Source organism: Agelaius phoeniceus, chromosome 1, assembly GCF_051311805.1.
Source record: "Agelaius phoeniceus isolate bAgePho1 chromosome 1, bAgePho1.hap1, whole genome shotgun sequence".
In the NCBI taxonomy this organism is placed as follows: Eukaryota; Metazoa; Chordata; class Aves; order Passeriformes; family Icteridae; genus Agelaius; species Agelaius phoeniceus.
In genome coordinates, this window is record NC_135265.1 from 70,347,234 (window position 1) to 70,370,830 (window position 23,597).

The window sequence follows — 23,597 nt, forward strand, 5'->3', positions numbered from 1 at the left end:
GACTCCAGAACAAAGCTGACAGTGACTGACTGCAGATGTGACCCTCTGGAAAGAAGAAACACCACCGTGCATATCTCTTTGGAACAAAAGGAAGAAAATTAGTGTGGTTAAAAAATATATATATATATCTGTCATATATATATAACTTATGATGTATATATCATAATATATAGTATATATTTGCTGTCATATATAATGCTGCTAATATAAATATATTACTCTATAGAACTCCAGATGCTGTTAAAGAGATTAATCTATGCAGTTAAAACTGAGGAAAGAAGTGACAATTTGTAATGTAATGACCTGGTAAATAGTAAGTGTTATACCTCATTGAGGTCACAAGAGTAATTGCTCATTCATGCCTTTTTCTAATCCATTTATGCAGATTTGACAGTGATCTGTAAACATTACATCTCTCTACAAAGTTGGGTAAACAGATTTGAAAGCCAGAGAGATTATTATGATCATCTTGTCTAACCTGAATATTGAAAGCTGTAGAATTTCCTCCAGCAATTCCCACATCAAGGTCTTTCTGTAGTTGTTTTTAAAAAAGGCATCTTCATTTTATTTCAAAGAATAAAATTTGTTATTTATTTATTTTGGAGAAATGGCAAATCAATCATTCTGCTTTTGAAGATTTCTCAGTGGTTATACTAACATGTACCACACTACCTTAATGTGCAAAAAAACCCTGATAGAAATATAAATGTTGTTTGAAAAGGTAAATTCATCTAGCTGCAGCATCTGTCCATTGCAAGCCTGCTTCTTGTTAACAGAAATATCTTCCTTTTGAAGATGTTTGTGAAATGCAGCAGATTTACTCCTTCACTTTCTCTTGACAAACTGTATGGATTAGCTTTGATTCTGCACTGTGTAAGTGCCTTTGCAGAACTGTTTTCTGAATGCCTTCAAGCTTAGAGATATTCCCTAATTTTTTTTGACATGTGGACTTCCAAACCAGACCTTCTCCTGCTCCTGTTTAAATTTGTGAGGCGAGTATTATAACCAGGGAAATCTGAGGAACAGAGAAATGCTAAGAAGCATAAGGTTGAAAGTGACCTTAAGAAATCACCCTTTCCAGTTATTTTCCATGCCCCAAGACAGGATCAACTACTCTTTTGTTGTAACATAACTGTTTTTTCAATCTTGTTCTTAAAGGCTTCCCAGTATGGTGCTTTTGCCATCACCTCAGGCAATTTTTCCTAGTGTTTCTCTACCCTTATCAGCAGAGGTCTTTTTTCCAATGTATGCTCTAAATATGTCCCCTACTGCAATTTCAGTCCATTAGTGAAAGGTTTGTCTTTGCTGGCCTGGAGAACAGACTCTTTGCTTCCTCCCTGTAGCAGTCTTTTCCATATTTAAAGGCCCTGTTATCTTCTTTGCCTCATTATTCCAAACAGTCCCATTAATATCCTGATATTTAATGTTGTCTGGACTGGTAATCAAGCTTTAACTCCCCTGCAATCTTCTGCAGACACCCAATGTCATTCTGGAAACACAATTCCCCAAGCCAAGCCAAGCATGATTCAGGTGAAAAACTTGAAAAAAAACCAGTAACAACATAACACTAAAATTTAAGCCTCACCATGAGGTAGCAGAGCAAAATAATTGCTTTGCCTATTTTGCAGGCTGTTTTCCTGTGTCTATTCCATTTGTATGGCATTTTTCTTTTTACAACAGCACAACAGTGGTGACTCGTGCTTAGCCTGTGATTCACTCTACATTTTTTCCAGGCAGCTGTAATCCTGTTTAACTTTTCCCCATCCTGTATCTGGGGAACTGATGATGCTATGTCTATTGCACCTATTGAATACCATCTTTTGTGTTTTTCTTAATAAAAACCCTCATAACCAGTTTGAAAAATTCCCTCTGAATACTAATTCTGCTCTCTAACACTCTTTTGTCTGCTCTCTTCTTCATGTCCTCTTCAAATATATCAAACTTGGTCTCTACTCCATTCTTTGAATGTTTTATAAGGAGTATCAGATACAGGATAGACCCTTGAGAAACCTCTTTCTATACATCTCTCCTTTTGCTAATGGCCCCATTTTGCCAACTCTTCCTCAGAAATGGTCCTGCCTATTCTGACACCATGGGGTTTTCAATTTGGACCATATTGTCTTTGCTTATGCACAGGAAACATTGACTTAGGCCTTACTAAAATGAAGATATATGACTTTTTAATACTTCTCTTCTTTGTATAGCACCTATTATCTTATTTTAACAGGAGATCTTATTGGTTTAATAGGATTTGTTCTTGACAAATCCATAGTCATCATTATTTGTCTGTCTTGTAATGCATACAGATAATTCAAATGCTTCATAATTGCCACAAACTGAACCTATCTGATTTATAACTCACCAGCTTCTCCTATTTTCCTGTGTGTACATAACCAAAAGCCTATTTGAAATTAAGAGGGCTGCTTCCATGACCATGTTGTGTCTTCTGAACTGGAGATCAGTAACCCACCAAAGCCATGGCAGTAGAACCAGGAGCAGAGCCAAGAACCCCAAATCATCATTGACTGCTCTAGCAAATCTGTAATCACTGCACAGCCTTTCTTCACCTCATTGGTTCTACTTCCCTTTATTTCCTTGAACCATCAATGTAACATCCCTGTGGATGTTGTTTTCTAGAAGTTCCCATAGATTTTATAAAAAATTCATATACCTATTTCAATTTCCAAGCAGATTTCCTGCATTATATGCTGCTCCCAAGACTAGCTGCTTTCTGCTTCCTCCTAAACTGAAAATCACCTGGGTCTGTGTTGTCAAAGCAGCATCCAGGAACTGATTTACTTAAATCTTATGGCTCTATTTCTTTTTTTAATACATAGCTACAGAAATAAATTCTTTGACCATGGCAGCATTTGGCTATTATCCGTGAACTTACACCAGAAACTTTCATTATGAAGTTAAATATATTTATCTTTGCTGAAAGGCGAGAGAGAAAGAAACAACTTACTGATCAGTGTTTTCTCCCAGATGATTTCTGGTATGCTTCAAGAGAAACAACATATAAATTAATGCACACAATATTTTGAGTTTTCTTCCAGAACATGCACAATCACTTTTTCCACATCAAACAAAAAATATAGTCTTTGCACTTTCAACCATTTCCAACAGTACACAAAATTCTCTCACTCTTTTACTTTCTTGGCTAACACCACCCTAATTCTTCCCTTTCAAGACTTATCCAAGGAATCTGTGCACTACTGACCCAGAGGCATTGTTTCTCTAAACAGCACCAATGAAACAAATTACTAAATTACTTTGTGCAGCTAAAAATACTGAATGCTGTATACCACAGCTCTGTCAAGGGTGTCACTAGTAAGATGCATCAGTTTTAATACTTCTTGAGACAAGCCTTTATGTACTGTGGTTACTGTAAAAAAAATGGAAGGGGAGAAGTTGAAATTGAAACCAACTTCAAATTTTGCTCCTTTTCTTTCTCAAAGGGAAAAAAATATCCCACTTCAAAGGCTGTTTGGCAGGTTTTGTCCTTCAAATTCCAGGTGGGATTCTGTTTCTCTTTTCCACAAGAACAAACTCTGGCACAAATGCTTTAAATTCCATACTTTGGGAATAAGCAGGGAAAAGCTATTCATCAGATATTTTTTCAGACTTCTGAAATCATGTTGAGTGAGCACAGAGATCAGGTCTCAGTGGTGAACTGAACTGTACTCATGGGACCATTCCTTGCTGCCTGAGCACCCCAGGTCCACTCCACTGGAAGGGAGCACATCTCTGCTCCAATAGCACTAACACTTCCTAATGTGTCCTAGTGAAAATCAACTTGAGTAACAAAAAACTATTATTTAATTATCAGTTTCAGTCATTTTGATGGAACCAATTTGTTTCCCTTATTTGCCTCATTCAGTGTCTCTGCAAAACTGTATGTTTTTAAAGGAAATTATACAGGAATTCTTGTGTTTAATATTACAAATAAAGGTTCCATTTATTACTAAATACCTTCTTGTTTACTTTTTTTTTCTTTCTTCATTATTCTCCCTATCTGTCTCTCTCTTCTTCTTTCCTCTTCTGTTTCTCCTAACCAACTGATCTCTAAGTCTCTTAGGGTGAAAAAGAAAAGGAAAATTATGAAATAGGGTTCAGAAAAAGGTGATGAGAATGGCAAAAAGTAGGTAGATAAACTATGCAGCTGGGCCAAGTATAATTAATTTTTCAAAACTAACTTTTTAGGTAATTTAGATTCAGATTAGTATCACAACTATGCTGTTAGCAACAGGTTGCATTTTACATCATTTAGATATATTATTAAGTTCCTTTCAGAGAGAAAAAATATTTCAGTATCTCAGACAAGCAATTATCATTAAAATGTGAATCTTGGTCTGTGCCTTAAATGTATGATCAAAGGTATAGATCATCTTAAACCTGTTAAAAACATGACAATATTTAATTTTAATGAACTACAGTTCTAGTCTTTAGTGTTTCTTAGTAACATTTATTCTTAGACACAGAAGTTTAAGGGGTGTTTGGCCTTGACTTCAGATCTTCAGCAATTTCCACAGAAATTTCTGAGAAGAATGTTAGCCAATGTTTTAAAACACAGAGGCCTAAATTTAGACTGTTAAATCTGTATTTAGCCTTGCAATGTGCTGAGCTCTTGGGCTGTGATCCAAGAAAGCACTTATGAGTTCCCATTAACTAGAAAACACTTTCAGGTCTATTATTCACTTTAGCAAAAGAACTGAACTCAAATACTTAAAATTATGCATGCACATTAAGTAGACTGTTGGACTTAGCCTTATACAGTCCCCAGTTCAGGTCAGCTCATACCTGAGACCCTGACTCACTTTATTCTTTGAGACACACTTTTCAAAATGTGGTCAATATTTAAATACATTTATAATTAATATTCTGTCCTGTTTCTATGTTGCTATTATATAATAATAACAACTATAATAATGATAATGATAATGATAATGATAATAATAATAATAATAATAATAATAATAATAGAAATAGTGTTTTGCATGCCCAAATCCTGCACGTGGGAAATAATCATCCACTTCTGAAAGCTGGATCAAAGTTGCACTGCACTGGTTAAGAGTTAGTTTTCTGTGTCTGGGAGGGACAAGATGATGAATAGGACACACTATAGCAAAGGCATTCAGAAGAACTGTGACACTGAAAACAAGGAAATACTGGTATAGATTGTTTAGGGAATCCATGGAACCTTGTTTATTGGAAACCTTTAAGAAGTGGCTAAAGCACCTCCAGGAACAATTCTATTCCTGGAGCTATAGTCCTTCCTTAAGAGGCAGGATGTACTAGGCACATTCATAAGGTGCCTGTGAACCTTTTAAGTTTTGACATCAGGCTTGTGTTTGCTCTTGCTGCTGGCTGGCTTTCTATGCTGGTATCATTACATTTGCCCACTTAGGACTTGTGTCATGATTCAGTTGTGAGCAAGCAGCAGGAGTAAACAATTTTTTTTTTGATTGTATAAGTATTTCTAGCCACAGAAAAAAAGGAGGGCATGTGAAAACTGGCTAGAGAAGTTTCCATTCTGTTTGTCCATTTCCCAAAGCTATCAACTGCAGTGAAAGACATCAGTTGTGATCTGACAGAAATCCTGGTGTTTTCTCTAAAGGCATTTGCAGAAGAAAAATGACAAAATCAGAATTAGAGGAGTTAGAAGAGGTCATTTGTGAATGTGACAATCACTGGTTATTGTGCAGTGCTGTAGTAGATACAACCTCTATGTGCAGCAAACCCACTGCTAAAAGTGCCCCGTATGCCCACCACAAGATCCCTCCTGTTCTGTGCTGTGTCTCAGTTGTGCCAAATGCCAAGCTGATGGTGTGACTGTACCCTCAACATGGTAGAGAAACCTTCATGGAGGAGAGATAGAGCTGGAGGGGCATTGTCTTCCATTTCAACCCATTTTTCCCAATTGATTACTGCTCTCATTTACAAGGCAAAATTGACCAGCTATAAATAAAAAATTGAAGTCCTCAATTACTCACTTGTGTTGCCCTTCACAGAATCATGGAATGATGAGGGTTGGAAGGGACCTTAAATATCACCTAGGTTCAACTCTCCTGCCAAGGCCAGGGACGTCTTCCACTAGACCAGGTTTCACAGAGCCCTATCCAGTCTGGCCTTGAACACTTCTAGGGATGGGGCATCCACAGCTTCCCTGGGCAACCTGTTCCAGTGCCTCACCACTCCCATTGTAAAGAATTTTTTCCTAATATCTAATCTAAAGCTTTTAATTGGAACCCATTCCCTGTTGTCCTGTCACTACATGCTCTTGTAAAAAGTGTTGCCACATCTTTCCTGTAAGTTCCCTTCAGGTACTGGAAGGCTGCAATTAGGTCACCCTGGAGCTTTCTTTTTTCAGGCAGAACAATCCCAGTTCTCTCAACCATTCGCCTCAGGGAACTTGTAATATCCAGCTGAAACAAAACTCTCTGGTAATTGTAACGAGGCACAATATGTGCATGCGAGATACACTTTGATTGATTGCTACACAACCCTTAGCTTGGGGCACTTTTTAACAGCCAAAATCAACTTGCTCACTGGGAAATGTATCATGAGGGAGTTTGAAAATAGGATTCAGAACCAGCTGGAAAGGCCCAGTTAAAATCTGAACTTCGCCAGTGGGGAGATCTTGACTTTTCAAAGGAGAAAATGATAATCTGGAGGAATGCTTGGGCTGACATTTTGATTTGAGATTGCTTCTGTTAAAAAACCAAACCCCCCCAAACCCCCAACAACCACAAAAAAAAAAACCCAAACAACAAAACCCTAAAATAAAACTGCACAACAAAACACCACAACAAACCAACCAAACAGAAAATCCCACCCTGCTTATTTTGTTACTTCACTAAATTGCAAGAAATGTTTGTTGCTTGACTAAAAGGTCTACAAATGTCAGAGTTATAGATAAAATCCCAAAATAGCATCCTGAAAACTCAGAAATAGGAGAGACATTTAGTTTTTTCAAATTTCTTTTCCTTTCAGCATCCAATTTTATCTCCATTCTGGAACATTTATAAATTTAAATAGTTGGGTAATCCTAAAAATGTGTGCCTGTAGGTAAAAACTCCAATTCACTCTTCCTCCAAATAATTTCTGAGATACAGATCAGCAGCTAAATTGTATATTTATTGTTAAACATTTCCTTATGCCTGAATTCTGGGAACAAAATATAATTCCCAAAAGACTTCAATAGTTGCACTTGGCATATCAGGATAAAAACAAACAGGATCATGCCAACCTTTAATTTTTGCACACCCAATAAAAAATCACCATCAAACAAAAAAAAAAAAATAGGCATAAAGAGAAAAGAATTCTGTAGACTTGAAATATTGTCAAGGGATCGGTGAATTTTTTTGATCAAAACTTGAAATTTGCCACAGGTACTCATGCCCAAGCATGTTCATTTCCAAGCAGGGAGGTAACAATGACATACTAACCCTGTTTGCTGTGGAATTACATTCCTGCAGAAATCCAGGGGGGCAAAGCACAATGCTAGTGCCAATTGCACATCCAGACATAGTTGGAATTTTCCTTCCTAGAGAGTGCAGGGGGGCTGTTTCTCTTTCTCTCCACACACATTATGTGTGTAGCTATTGAACTCTGCAAGACTTGCAAAGAACACACTTTATATTATCTTTTCATTTCCATGGCATCTGTACATTTAAAGTTTCATGCCTCATTGTGTCTGCATGTGATCATCTTGTACATGTATTTAAATTGCTTCTCTTGCCTCTGATCTTCAGAGACAAAAGCAACATTGAATTCTTTTTCCATTATATATTTTTACAAAAGAACTACTGTAAAAATTAATCAAAGATATGCTGCTTTTTATTGTTATTTTTTTTATTTTGGGGGTTACTTTTCCTCATATTGCAGTGGTTTTGAAATTGAAACGTTGCACTGCTGAGAAAGTGCCATGAAAATATAACCCACTGCATTCCAGGAAAATAAATAAGCAAGGCCACCCAAATTTTCAATTAGTGCTAGTGCAGTATGCAGGAAATGGCTGGAGAACCGTCAAAGGCAGCCTTAGGCTGGGTCGTGGATACGGAACAGTGACAGGAAGGTTTGAAGCAGGAATACAGGCTCAGTGTGAAGATGGCTCTTCTCCAAGGAAAACTGCATACTAATAGGTTAATACTGGTTTCCTGAAACATACAGCCTGGGTATTACATGCTGGAATTTACATTCTGACAAAGGCAATTGCTGAGCCTGGAGACTTTGCTTTTTTGGTGATGAAATAACACTAGAAAGTTCAAACTGCATTATATATTTCATGTTTTAAGCTTATTAAACATTCAAAGTACAAACTGTGCACATATTTTTAAGCCACCTGAAATAGCAACAGCCTCACTAGTTTGGGAAACTAGTATGAGAAACATTACATTTCAACAGGTCAAGCTTGTTTGGAGTAATCCCAGCAAAAGATACCGACCAAGATGGAGTGATGCCACTTTTAGAATAAACCTGCCTGGAATTGAGAATTACTGCCCAATCAAGCAGATACACACAGTATCAGGCACCAAACACTTTTCTTTAGCACAGCCTTTGCAGACAAAGTGGTATTTGGAAGGTATCTGAAAGGCTGAGTTGGACAAAGCACTTCAGAAAACAAAGAACTGAAAATCACAAATGAAGACACTACCTCTCTTTCTGCAAGTCAGAGGAAGGGCTCCCAGTGATGACAGAAGATGTTGTGCCAGGCCTTCATCCTGAAAGTAAGTGCCTAAAACAAGAGCAAAATTAATAAAGCAGAGAAACTTTATGAGAAAGACCATTCCAGCTAAAGAATCCAGCCAAGCTTTCCCTACAAGTGTCCTACTATGTCACTCTTTCCAACTGATGTTGCAAGTGTCAGCTGAGGGTGGCACTACAGCATCACAGAAGACCCTCATCCCCTCAGCCAGACCCATGTTCTACCTCTGCTGTCTTTATAGAGGGTGGCTGGCACGGGAGCACAAAAAACACCAGTGGAAGTGGGGAAGAGATAGTGGGTTTTTCATGGCATCTGTGGGGCCTAGATTTTTCTGTTTATCCATCTTAATATGAGCAGGTATGTTTCTACCATTACACTAGTGCAGGCGTGATCCCATGGCACAGCGAGCAGCCAGAGGTGCCCAGCTGTGCTGCCCTGCACCCACTTAAATCACAGGCTGTGTCTCCAGTGGTTGATCATGTTTATTTATGAGGTGCACACCGGTTTCATTGTCTTTCACTGCTCAGAGAACTGGAAGCCCATGCTGCAAGTCTTTTTAACAGTTTTAATTGCACTAAAGTCACTGGGAAATCTGCCCAGATGGAGCCTGGAAAAACTGGGCCACAGAAAGAGACCCATTATAATTATTTGCAGTAGGAGGCAGAAACAATCCTTTTCTAGTCCCTGCCTCTCCCTTGGAAATATTCTGTGGGATTGAATTTGCTGAAAACTGCTTGGGGTCCATTGAGTGATGCACTTTCCACTTCTTCTCAGGGAAGCTGTTTTAAATAAGCTGTATAAAAATTTTAAACATCACATAGTATTTTAAGTTCTGAGTACCATCCCTACCTTGGAATCTTTTTAGTTTAAAGTCAGTAATTGTGTCAGTTGCCTGTGAAAGAGAAATTAACGGAGCAAGGGAGGAAGTGGTGGGAATTTTGGGAGTTTGCATTTGTGTTCACACATAATGATACATTGTTTGGTCATATGTGATAATTATTTAATCAAATGGAATTTGCCCTGTGGTGCTTTACATGACACTGCTGCCAATCACCCCAAAGCAAATAAATCTTTCAGGTGCTGAAGGGAGCGTTTGCTTGCCTGTCTTCTGGAGAGCTGCATGCTGTGAATGCCAAGCGGCACATCTAACACTCCTGAAGGGATCTGTGGGCAGCCATGTGGAATGGACATCAATTCAGGGCAGAATTTATGCATTTTGGGGAGTCTAGACAACTTTCACAGAAACTTGGATATCTGTGTAAGGCTAGATATATTCTCAATAATTGTCCTGAACAGGATGCTCTGCTGAACAGAGGACACAGATTTTATGAAAAGGTACTTCTTCCTTATAGGAGAAAGCACCTCATTTTTTTTTTTTCCACGTGAACACTCAATCCACAATAAATGTTTATAAAGTTCCCCTTCACCGAGTTTCTTAACTGCTGAAGAATAAATATTTAAAGAATCACAAATACTATAATCAAAACCACGTAAGATGCTACGAGAGTGTTCCCTTTTGTACGAAAAAACAAAGGAGCTCAAGCTTGCAGAAAACTCCATTGCCTGGTTTGAAAACTGATACACTGTACAATACAGTGTGTATTATCTTTGTGCAGTATTTTTATAACAATACCTTAAATGCCATTGGCTTAATTCTTACCATATTACTATAACAAATCTATGGAAGCTCTGCAGAAGACCAATGGAGAGGAGGCTTGGGGGTTACATCTGCAGGGGCTTTAGCCTCTATTTGGTGAAGTCCTGTGGATGAGACCCGTATTTGAGATTAAAGATATGCCTAAGTACTTTGCTGGATGGGAACTTGCAAGACTGAGCCCTTTGCTGGCACTCAGGACAGAGACTTTCAACACTGAACAAATTCCTTATGTGGACAAGTTATTATTAATAAAAAGAAGTTTTTAAAAATCCCACAAAAACAGTACAAAAACCAAAAAATACATTTCCTAATTGTAATAGGTAAGTAACACCTGTAACACCCTGAGAAGAAGGGGAGCACCTGATGGAATCTACCAGCTGATTTCAGAAATATAATTATATGCATAAAGTCGAACAAGACTTTTAGTTAAGCCATTTGGGTAAAAAATCTGGTTCCATGGAACAAAATGGGATAAATTTCCATTTTTGACATGGGCCCAGCATTTTGTGCATCCCTTTTACGTGACACAGGCTTATTTGGAACCATCTTCTGACTCTGAATTTGACTCTAATATTAAGTTAAATGGCAATTTCCTATGACCAGTGACCAAATTATCCAATAAGATCTACTTAATATAATCAAAATAAAAAAGGTAGAAGTCATGTTATTTTAATGCAACTGATTTCTTTCCTGAATTTTAAGCAAATGGGACAGAAGGATCAAGTCAGTCATCCAAAAATTTACACCAATTTAGAGGTATTTTGAACAAAATCCCACACTTTTGCCCAGGTAGAACTTTCTTAATTCTATGTCTTTGTCCCTTCTTTCCTGTCCTGCAAGTATTCAGGGAAAAAGAAAAAGAGGGAAGAAAAGCTCTTCTATTTAGAAAGGCAGGAAAATCGAGAGGAAGTATAACCACAATAACTCTGGACTCCTGGATATCAAAGATACTTTCCTGCTTTCCTGTCCAGACCTGTCCTGTCCATCATACAATTGCTCTGTGGAAAACAAAAATAACTTTAAAATGTTAGATAATAAAAGGTGAGGGGAATGTCCTGGAGACATTCCTGTGCTCTGGCAGTTACCTGGCTGCCCACACACTCCTGCAGCATTAATGCAGAATGCAGCAGATGCAGAACCAGCACCTGAGCATCTCAGCCACAGATTTTGGGACACAGCCCCCATGCATACACCTGCACTGAAATCCTAGCCCACTGCCAGGCTGCTTGCAAACCAGCAGTGACTTCAGCAGAAGTGGAGAATGATCAGAAACAATTTTCTCCTTGTGTGTTCTGTATGCTTGTAATTAACTGTACATTAACATGGAACATTTCTATACAAGTTCTCTTTTCATCAGCAAGAGGCATACCCATGTATTTGAGCTTGGGGAGAAAGAGAAACCTGTTGCTGAGGTCAATGTTTTATTATTTTTGCTTTCCTTTCAGCCTCCAGGTGTAAATGCTAAATTGAGAAAATGAAAATTTGAGAGTGGGGTCTGACTTTCCATTTATGATATACCTAATTTTCACAGTAGCCATCAAAAATGAAATAATTTAACTATATTTTTCCACAGTAAATAGTTGTGGACTAATTTCAAATCCAGTGCAGGAGCTGAAGAATTAATAGGAGAAATAAGTGAAAAGATAACAGACACATGCAGTTTTTGTTTGTGAAGCCATTATTGAAAGCAGAGCCCCTTGACTGAATTACCTACTTTGTTGCTCTCTCATATATCACTATGCCTTTCTCCTCTCTCAAGATGAATCAGCATAGCAAAAGACCCCTACAAAAAACTAGCTCAAAACTAAGTGTGGTAAAAGCCAGAGGAGGAATTAGACAAGCTTTCTTCTGCAAATTATAAGAACTTCTCATGCACATAACTATTGTTTATTTGATTTACGTTCTGTTTAAGCTTTCTGGTTTTCAAAAACCACCAGAGGGAGCCCAAAACCTCTCATAAATATGAGTAAAGGCATTGGAGTCAGCAATGAAAAACATGGAGTAAGAATTAAGCTGACTTTGGGTTTCAAAGGAATACACTAATTGTTCGTTCACCAAAATCCACATAGATGAAAAAGTTCTGGACAATGATGGATGAATCACATAAAACTATATTAGAAGAGTATTTTAAATTTAGTCCTGACAATTAAGAATACAACCCAGAATAGTCTGAGCATGCCAAAAGACACACATTAGAGTTGAGGATGAAATTATTTAGGCAGCCATATACCATAAAATACATAATCATTTAGGAATATACTTTTGAGCTCCACTGCTGCATCTGTTTAACACTATCAGGTGCAAAAACCATAAGTGGTTATTTATGAGATGGCCCCAGGGCTGCTTCTCATGTCTGCCACTGTTTACTCTCTTATAAGTGCTGGTGGCTAAGGTAATCACTGGGGAAAAGCTGATTCTTTGGATAAGAGTGTGAGGAGCACAGTGTCATGATTGCATGACTATCACAGAGAAGCACTTCAAAACCTAGACTGACATACTGTATGACTTTCTACTGATTTGGCTTTTCATCAGCTGGTCACTGACTGATCCAGCTAAGCATTACCTTGACTAGAAAATAAAATATATAAGGAACTATGTGGATGGTACAAGTGGGCTTACCAACCACTCTTACCAAAGAAAACAAAAAATGTCCAGAATAAGTCATGATTTCTTGCTGCAATTACCTTACATGAAGGTTCTTCCAGAAGGTTCAAAAATATCTGACTAAAACAAAAGTAGATCCTGGGAAAAGCCCATGAAATTTGGCATGATGATACAGGAAATGGCATATAATTTGTTTCCCCTTTCCAGGACAGTATTTTCAGGATGCATGTCCTAATTTTATAGATATGGGAAAAAATTAAAAGTTCAATTTGCAGAAAAGCTTAAGAGGAAGATGGACAAGGGATAAGATCTGGTAGCAGGACCTGACACATGAAAACACCGTTCCTTTGAACAGCCAAGTGAAATTAATGAAGATTAGATGAGCTGCATTTGCTGTGCCAAGGACCGATTTTTTACCTTTATTAGCTCTCAGGAAAGGCTCTACAACACACTCCTTTTTATTTTGGGCATAGAAGGAAAAGCATCTTTGAGCACCCTGGTCTAATGGAAGGTGTCCCTGCCTATGGCAGTGGTGTTGAGAGTAGATGATCTTTTAGGTCCTTTCCAAGTCAAACCATGCTGTGATTCTGTGATACTGTATACATCTTTCCCTTGATGAATTGTCACAGGTTTTAATTGCAACATTTTTCAAACCAAACTTCAACCCTGGTTCTGGAGGTGAACATGAATGTAATTGCCCACAGTTTTTACAGATGTAACTATAGAGCATAATTTTCATCTATTACAGCAAATCTTACCACTTGTTTCACTGCTGTGACCTCAGCAATGGAGGAAACAGTTCTTTCCCAGTTTTAGCTCTGTAGTGCTCTGGGGAAGAAGTTGCTTTAAGCAATGCCTGAAGTGCTTGACTAATAGGCAGTTCTGTTTACATGCACATTACAAATAGACTGGTCAATGCCACAAAGCAAAAGCCAGTAAAACCTGGATTTGTAATATTCCTGCAGCGCACATCTTGACTACACCAGTGAGTTCTGTAACACTACTGATCTCAAAAAAAAAAGGATCTAATTCAACAGTAAAATGAGCTCTCTATCTGATCTACCTTACTTGGTCCATAGTATAAGTCATTAAAGATGCTTAAATAAAAAACAAATAAAAGGAACAAAAGGTAACATCATGTTATCTCTGGTTCACTTCCTTTTAGGATACACGGCACAGATTTGCAGCCAGTTTATTATTTGAGTACTCTGCAGATGAGGGATCGAGTAGAGATCAGTTAATTAAAAAAAAGAGGATATTATTAGAACATCATCATTAAGGGGGGAAATTGTTTGAAAGCCAGGAAATTCCTTGTTTAGTGTTCACAAAGACCTGACCACTAGAGCTTCCTCATTAGGAGAGAAAACTTACTCTACCAGAGGGCACACAGATTACAAGGTGCAGAAGAGGATGAAGGAAAAATGCTCATGCCTGCATCAGGTAAAAAAGGGCATCAGTGGTGGCTAAATCCACCCTGACAAATCTTTCTGCAAGGGACCAATGCAAAACCCCCACACATGACTCTTGTATCACATCTCTGTGATACATAAAACTCAATCTACATCTGTTCTTACTGCTTTAGTGTGACAAAAATTTTGCAAAATGGAAAAAAGAGGGCAAAAATCTCACATTCTTCATGCAAATTGCAGACAACCTTCCTCCCCTTGGACCACTCCCAGAAGGGCTGCATCCAGGGCTGGAGTGCCATGATAGGTGGTGATGTGCCCATGCAGGTGGGGAAGGCAGAGTGGCCACCCCAGGGTGGGCATGCCAGGGGCTACAGGCACCTCGTGGGGCCCAACAGGGCTCTGCTGCCTGGGACAGCAGCTGGAGTCACCTCCAAGGCACAGGCACAGTGCAGCCAGGCACGCTGGTGAGCCGAGAGCCAGCTGTGGTGGGATGCCTTAAAAATCCTATGCCCAGGGGGCAAGTGTCGGACTGTAGCTGTTCCTGAAACTCGGCTTCCCCAGCCTTAGTCTCCTTCCTCACCCCCATTCCCACGACTCGGCACAGTTGGGGATCGCTTCTGCTGCCTTGGCCGGCTGTCACTGCCTGGCCATCTCTCTTTGAGCCCATGAGTCACTTCCTCTCCTCAGATCCCACCTTTCAAAACTTCCTTTTTCCTTTTTGGGGGTATGTGTCTGAAAGCCTTTTCTGAAAGAGGGCATTGGGCTTACCATGGACAAAAGCTTACCAAAGACAAACTTCTGGGAAGCAGCATGTTCTCCTGTCTGAGGACACACAGCCAAGACCTTACAGTCACATTCCTGTGGTCCCCATGGTGCTGCCATGCACAGCTCCACACTGACCTCCCCAGTTCTCTGCCCTGACACACTTCAGCTCTGGGGGGCTGGAAGGGGGCTTCTTGCCCCATATCCTGCCTGCAGGTGTGGATAGACAGAGGGAAGAGGAGAGAAAGGAGAGGCTCATCCCAGTTTCCCTTGCTGGCACCAGCTGCTGCCTCTTGCTCACAGAGCAGCAGCCCGTGGGTTCAGTCACAGCTGGAGAGAAAACAAGAAAGTAAAACCAAAAAAAATTAACATAAAAAATGGAGTTCCTTTCTTTTATCCTTCTTCTTTTTTTTTTTTTCTTCTTTTTTTTATCTGTTGGGAATTCAGACTTAACGTTTTTCTCTACAGCTATGAAGGTTAGAGATCTGTTTCTTGGAGAGCAACAGTGAACCCTCCTAAAATCAGTGACTGTGTCAGAAGCTTCTCTGGCAAGCCAGTAGTGCCACACCCTTGGAAGTTCCCAGGTCTTTGTGATACCCCCTTGTGTGAGATGCAGAGGTTATGTGTTCCTACCCCTCATAGGCAATGAGCACCAAGAAAGTTAAAGGGGGAGGAGAGTGTGGATGTGAGAGGAGAGGTGTGTGTGGGGGAGACTTGTCAAGGTTTGTGTGGTGGTGCAGGCACAACTTGTTCACTTGGAGATTTCTGTGCTATCAGCAAGGCAATCTCATTGGCTAATAACTTAACCTGCAGGTACAGAGGCCAAATCTGCTTGCACTCAAAAATTCAGAATGAAGCTGTTAGTTAACTATCCTATTTGTCACTGTATTTTCAGAATTATGCCTGATATTTTGCCCACCTGTAAGGCTATTATTGCTTCTTTGCTGTGTGGTAAAGAACCATTTACCATTAGGACAGGAAGCATAAAGTCAGATTCTCAGCTGGTGTAAAGCCACATCTGGAATAGGGGGCTATGCAGGTTCATGCTGGCTGACAATTCAAGCTAATTTATAACAAGTATTTGCTGTGGAAGAGATCCTGTGTTTGAGTTGTTTTACAGCAGGGACTTGCAGTTTTCATGCTGATTTTATGCCATGCTAATTAAGTCACTGGGCAGACAATTGCAGTATTTAAATTAAGCATGCAAATGGATGTGGTGTTGAAAGATACTGTTTCATTAGTATCTTCCATTTTCAAATATTATGATGCTTTTCATGGCCAAATACACCCACAAAACTGAGTGGGAACGTGAAGAAAATAAACTGTGTGTATAGATTGCCATGTGTTGCCATACTGGTGTTACAGAGCTGCACCACTTCTGGTCAGGGGGTTTTGAACCTTGGCCAGTCTGCCCCAACCTGACACTGTGACGGAGAACTTAATGGACCTTTCTAGGCAGGAATAAAAAAGCAGGAATTACCACTGCTTTTTACTAACATTGGGAGGGCAACACTAATACAGATAGGAGAAAAATTTTCCAGAGGAAGATGTGCCAAATTTGCATAGAGAGATTAATAAATTACCATAAAGTTGAAGTAGGAGCACACTTCACCAACACTTCTAAAATGTTTTTATATTCACAAGGTTTTTAAAAGACAAAACCCACGAAACACATCTTAGTCCAAAGTCTAAATAAAATATTGGTTTTCAGATGCAATTTTTTTCCAGCACAAGTGTTGGTGTAAATTCCTTATCAAGAAGTAAGAAAGAAATGGATTTCTCTTTTCAGATCAAGGGAGCAGCTTTGGTAATGGCTGTATTCGTTCATCTTTCCATTCCAAACATCATCCATCATGCCTTACATCCCTTACACTGGACTGCAGAAAACATACCACAAATTCTACTTGGAATAGCAATGCATCTTGAACAAAGCTGCCTAAACTCAAAATTAAGTTTTCAACAACTGCATGTTAAAAAGAAAATCAATGAAAGAAAAACAGCGAGCTCTACTGAATAAACATCCCACAGTTAAAAAAAAATATGTTTTGATTGATGAAGGAAAAAGCCATGACATTTTAGGTGGCTTAAAAGAAATTTCAAGGATCATATTAAAAAGAAAGTTGGCATTCTATTAAAATAGTTATCCCAAGAGATAACTGGAATATACTGGGAAAAAAGGACATAGCCTGGCTTTTCCCATTTCTCAAAACAGTTCATTAAATTTTCTTTTCTTCATCTCATGTCCCCAGTCGAGGGAGTTTACATTCAGGATCATCAACTTTCTTGGTTGTGAAGCAGCTCTAATCCACTTACTTGATCCTCCTGCAATCAATTAATGCCATGCTAATCCTGTGCTGGCCATGCACAATGTGGAAAACTAAATGTATCACATTATCTACAAGAAAAGTATTCAGGAATCTAGATCTGAATCCAAGACACTTTCACCTCTACAGAAAGGTCAGGATGAAACACTCTGTAAGATTTATGATATCCGCAAAAACAGCAAGGTAAGCTCCAAGGAGAAGCAATATCTTTCATCAGATCAACTGATCCAGCTGCAAAAAGCAGACAACATTTCAGGCACAGAGACCCAGTGCAACTATGGGCAACATCAGGGGTTTAGTTTAGAATAGCCCCGCAGTGAAAGAAAGTCTTTTAGCATTGGAAATTTACACAAATACACAAATTTACACAAATAACAAATAAGTAATTATCTTATTACTAAGATAATTTTTTTATACTCTTTATGAAAAACGTTTTCATGGTGTAGTTAGAAATAAATTTTCAGCTTTGATTTTTATTAGAGCAACCCATAGGAATTTATATGCTAGAACTAATAATGCAGACACATTTTGCAGATGCAAAATTAGTTATATTTGTAGTATTGGAAGGCTCTGTCCAGTCTCACAGATTTTTAAACTGAGTACATTGATTCCAGAGGGTCAATGATCCTTTTTCAATGACTCAATTTCTATTCTTACAGACAGTATGAATCACATTCTTTCTTGAGAAAGTGTAGGTCAATGGAATTACTATGGCAAATGCAACTTCCTGTTGACTGAACTTTCCAAGTGAATGTCTTCACTTATAGTACTTTGAATGCTACTCTAAGAGCATGTTTGTAAAGCAAAACCTCTTTGGGAGAAGCAACCTGCTGCTATTCTTTCTCGTATTTGCCTGAGCCTGTTTATCTACTTCAGTCCTTTATGAAGGCAACAAGATGGCACAAATGTTCCCATGGGAATGTGATGCTTTTGCATATCATCCTCCCTGAATTTTGTCCTGAATTTCCATGACTCCTGTGCATTATCAGTGGGATTCTTGATTATTTACGCAATTGTAGTTGCCTACAGCTGGACAAGCTCATGGCAAGTTCCTCCTCTGTGTATATTGGCTACCATTGCTGTATTCTGTCCTATTTTATTTCTCTTTCAGATATAGAAAGAGGAGTGAAGTGTAAAATCATGGAGACAAAAACAATCGAAGCCATAAAAACGCTGAGCAGCTCAATGCAATGGTATTGTTTTGTTCACAGACAGCCTCTCCAGCACAAAGGAAGTGAGGTGGACTCACACTGAAAAGAAACAGACCCCTTCTGTATGGCCAGGGCCCCAAGGATTCTGCTCGTGAGGCTGCTGGTGCTCATGCCTTGGGCTCTGGAAGAAAATTTCTGGGACCTTCTTGTCTTACCTCCCTCTTGGGCAAGCGCAGCTTCCTCCTCTCTGGGTGGTCTTTCCAGCAATGGAGGTCTTGTCCTTCTGCTCTGGTGTGACCCAGCAGTGAACTGAGCTCATTAAATGTACTTGCCTTTCCTTTGAAAAAGAAAAGGGTGGAAATAGATGGATCCAAGTTATGACGATGATGCATTTATATGAAAAAAAATAAAGACAGCAGACTTGTTTGTAGAAATCAACAGCATTTCACCTCTGTGATACTTCTTTCTTGAGAGGCCGCGACTGTCAGATCAAGCATTTCAAGACACGTCATTTCCAGAAGAGAGGAGGTAGACACACTCTTGATCGTGTGCTTCTGTTTATTCTGCGTAAGGGATCTAGGACACCTGTGTTAGTTTTAAAGCTACTACATGTACAGCACTTGACTGCTATATTTTGGCAAGTCCCAGCTGTTATTTCACATGTGTGAACTAAGAAAATACCCAAGGTAAACACAGACTTAGAAGAAGTACCAAAAACATTTACAATAAAGTGCAAGTATAGCCCAGTATGTTAACCTGCTAATATATACAGTGTGCTGGCCCTGATCTATTTCCCTTTAGAGAGGCAAAGGAAAAGAGATGTAACAAAGCCTGTGTGAAGCACCACAACTGGTTACCAGTTTTTTTCTCCCAAAGTAGCAGCACCACTATGAATTGCTTTTCTCTTATTTCTCTTTACTCACAGCTCTTACCAATCAAGCTTACCCAAATGCAGACAATGCAGAATAGAAACTTTTTTTTTTCCTGTTAATTTTGCACATCTGACAGAATTTAATTTAAATATCAGTTTAAATCCAGATTACTTACATGTGTGCACATGCTCACACTCCCCCTCTACATACACAATGTTAAAAGGACATTACAGATGATAATTTATTTTTCTCTGCTCTTGCTGCATTTCATAATATCCCTTCTCTCTTGAAATACTGCCAGAGAAGATTGTCTTTAATAGACTTCAATGGTGTCAAAAGAACCTCAGGAAATGAGCACTGAGGTGAACCTAAGGTCCACTGTGTGCCACCAGGAGTCTGGTTATATACACTGCTTTGTACAGGAGGCAAAGATCTGCACCCCTGACGTCTTGCCTCCAAAATCCAGTGTTCTGTCCACTTTCTGTCTCCTCTAATTAAAGCCCGTTATTTTGACCTGCTTGGCTTCTTGTCCAGAAGTGATGTTCTTTTACAACCTCCTCTTTCTCACACTCAGTTTTGAGTTACGTCTCAGAAACTCTTAGATTTCATTAGAAATGAGTTTTACTAGAAAAACAAGGCTACTTTATCTCCATGACTTCCTGTACACGGGTCACATCCTTTTAAGTAGTCATCATCTCTGTAAATACTATCCTTAGAGGTAAGCTTTCCAGCTGCCTCCTGACATGTTCTGACGTAACCACCCTGTAGTCTGTGAGCCAGATCTTCTATGGGGCAAACAAATAAAAAAAATGAGCTATTGATTCAAATTAAAAGAGTCAAACAAGGAATTTCCAGGCAGCAACCTGAACCCAGATTAATGTTTCCTGATTTATTTAAGCCAGGAGCCTAGCAGGTATGAGAAGCTGTAGGAAAAAAACTTAGCTTTTCATTAGTGACAAGACTAAATTTTTTTAATGTGATTTCAGCACTTTGTGTATCCAGGATCAGCTCAAGATCCAAAGGAACATTTCCCAACGTTTCAGCTCTCACTTGTTTAATTAGTTCCTGATGTAAATGAGACCTGTTCTGACGAAGTTATGCAAGCTTGCTGTGTAATACCCATATGCCATTTTGTGATTAACTAATTTCTTGCTCAAAAGCTTTCAGGAGTAAAAGACAAGTATTGTATTTGTCCCATGTTTGACATGGCAACTTTCAATTGAAATATCATGACCCTCTAATTATAGGTGCTTCAAACTCAGTAATGTTTTGCTTACATCACTCACTACTTCCATTCATCATAATCCAGGATTGCTCTAGTTCACTCAGCAGTAATTCTAGCTGGCTTTCATCATTCCCATGGAAAACATATACGAACAATTAAATCTCTCAGCAGAAGGAATCAACCTCATCTGGAGATTTATGAAAGCATTGCAAAAAAAAAAATCATGTATATATTTATGTGAGCAATAGCAATGAATAATTATGTAAATATCTGATAACAACATGGCTCATTTTATCAATGGTGAAACACTGATTTGGTTCGATTCTTGAGAACTTCCTGCATAACCTGAAAAGAAGGAGAGGAGGAGAAAAGACAAGGAAAAGGCATATGTGTTTATCTATAGAAGTTCGTAGAAAGACCCCTATGCAGTGCAATCTAGAAAACATTCATTTACTATAGTTATATAATAATAAAATATTAAGTATATATTTAAAACAACAAAGTACATCCCATTACTTTAAGGCAAGGAGAACAGGTACCCAAGGCAGAGAAAATTTTACCTCACTCATTTCTTACCCTTGCAGGTTTGGACATGCTGACCTCTGATCAACAATCTACACTGTCCATTCTGTTCCACCTGCTCTGATGACTTATTTGAAGCCCTGCAGAAAATTTGTGTGGGGGCAGGCAATGAAGAAAGGTCTTCCTGCCCCATGCTGTAACCATGAGATCACCCTCCTATGTAAGAGCCTGAAGACATCACAATATCAAGTGAGAAGCACTTTTATAGTTTTCCACGTATTTTAGTCAACATAGCTTTGCAATATTAGAGAACAAGCAGTAAGCATAATGGTTTGAGGGCTGATAGCTTTTCATGAAATATTCACATCAAGTTGATACTGACTAAAAGTTGTCTTTACTAGCTCCCAATATGTCCTTCTAAGCCTTGAAAGAAAGAAATTAGGGTTAGCATTAGCTTCCTAAAGATTGCAGTTGTGTTTTTATAAAGAAGGAACATTACTGATGGATAGCTCTCTATGTGTAAATAAAATTAGTAATGAAGAATTGTTAGTGGTGCTCATTTTGTGTATGCATATGCAACATGAAGTAAAAGGAACAAGAGAAAAGAGGTGAAAAAAAAGGTACAGAAAGAAATTGCCAAGGTTGCAAGATGTAAAAAACCCTGCTCTACAATACAGCGCATGCACAATAAAATATCAAAATAAGATTTGGTCAGGCTAGTGCACAGTTCTCCATCCTATAGACTTCTGCACAAAACTAATCCTTGCAATGTAGATTTCCCTCATGGTAGAAATTTTTATAACTGACCAGCAAAAGACATTTCAGTGTAAAAAGATGATACTTAGAGTCACAGAATGATTTAAACCTTCAGAGGCAGGGATAATGTTAGGTCAGGTTTAGTATTCATGCCTGAAGTTCCTAAACCAGGGAACACAGATTTATTTTAATTCTATCCTTAGATGATTTGTCAGTACTTCAACTACAGCATATACAAAACAACTGAAAATGGATAAACAGCTTAGCCCTCTTTGGGCTCCCAGTGGTCCTTCCATTGACTTCCAGGATTGTGTGTCATTTACACTTTATAACACTACAATGCTCATACAGTTAATGATATATCATCCATGCCTGGATCCTTCTAGCTCACAGACATAATGGCTGAGAAAGAGGAATTGACTTTAATTTTCTGCTTTGCATGACATGACAAAAAGATTCTTCCAAGAACATGTAGGCACTAAGAGAAAGCTGTTTTGGAGATACAAAGCCTTATAAGGACCTTTTAAAGGAGTGAGATCCATGCAGAACTATCAGTAAGAGAGATTAGCACTGCGTAGAGCAGAGCAGGGATTATGAGTTAGGAAAAGAAAGTGCAGAGTCTTAAAAGAAACAATCTATCTTTATTGCCTTTTAAATCAATTAGGGAGCAGACCACCAGCATTTCTACATCCTGCTTTTGCTCATGGTACTCATAGATTATGAAAATGTTGACATTTCACTTACACTTGATAAGATTTTTTTTAAAAAAGGACATTATTTTTAGATGCATTGCTTTTCCTAAGTAGTGTTGTAGCAATGATGGTGCAAGGGTAAAACCAAGGCCAGATGAGTAGTGAGAGGTACTGTCTTTTATTAAACTAAAATAGTTGAAAAAATAGACAAGATTTAGAACATGCCATCTCTCTTCAGGTAAAAGGAATAAAAGATAGTAAAAACGGGTCAAGCTAAACAGTGGAAAGAGATGAACACAAGGTGACAGTCAATGGCCTTGTTCAGGCTTACTGGGAGAAAGAGGCATGCAACCTGTCTATCACCTGCACTGTTCAAGAGGAGCACCCTTTACGATTCTTGATTGCAACAAGTTTGGGGATTGCTGTCCCCAGACACTGTAAGGGACAGGACTGTTTTTCCTCTTTTCTGAGCCTGCTTTTCTGCTGCTTTTGACAGTACTTTTATACATGCAGTGCCAAGTTAGGAGGCAGACATACATCTTGCTGGTTGATGCATGCGTTCAGGATGGATTTAAGTCTTCAAAAAAAGGAGACCTGGAAAAACAGAATCACTGTCTTTATAAATCCTGCAGATGGCATTGCTCAAGCAAGCATATTTGAATTCTGCATGAAAAGAAAAACATATCTGAATAAAAACTATCCAAGCAAAAAAAAAAAAAAAAAGCTACTAACAGTTGGCGTCTTCTGCTTTCTAGTATATTTTTTCTTGGATTCAGCTACACTTAGTAAGTGTATATAAAACAAAGCTTTGTGTCCTGAAAGCTAACTTTGTATCCTTGCTCTGTAAAAGTCAATAAATAAATAGGAACACTAATAAAATTAGTTAGAATTTGGATGAAGAAGCAGGGATTTAATA

The 23,597-nt window shown here is 38.6% G+C and overlaps 1 long non-coding RNA gene across 1 annotated transcript; it reads right to left on the bottom strand.

The window, feature by feature from the left end:
* Window positions 1-8: 8 nt before the first annotated feature.
* LOC143695795 (uncharacterized) lies at window positions 9-20,485 on the bottom strand. Its single transcript, XR_013185333.1, has 5 exons — window positions 19,064-20,485; window positions 18,830-18,951; window positions 8,657-8,737; window positions 2,966-3,000; window positions 9-76 (listed from the first exon to the last, which is right to left on the bottom strand). It is a non-coding gene; the product is annotated as an uncharacterized LOC143695795 (long non-coding RNA).
* Between the last annotated feature and the right edge of the window lie 3,112 nt (window positions 20,486-23,597).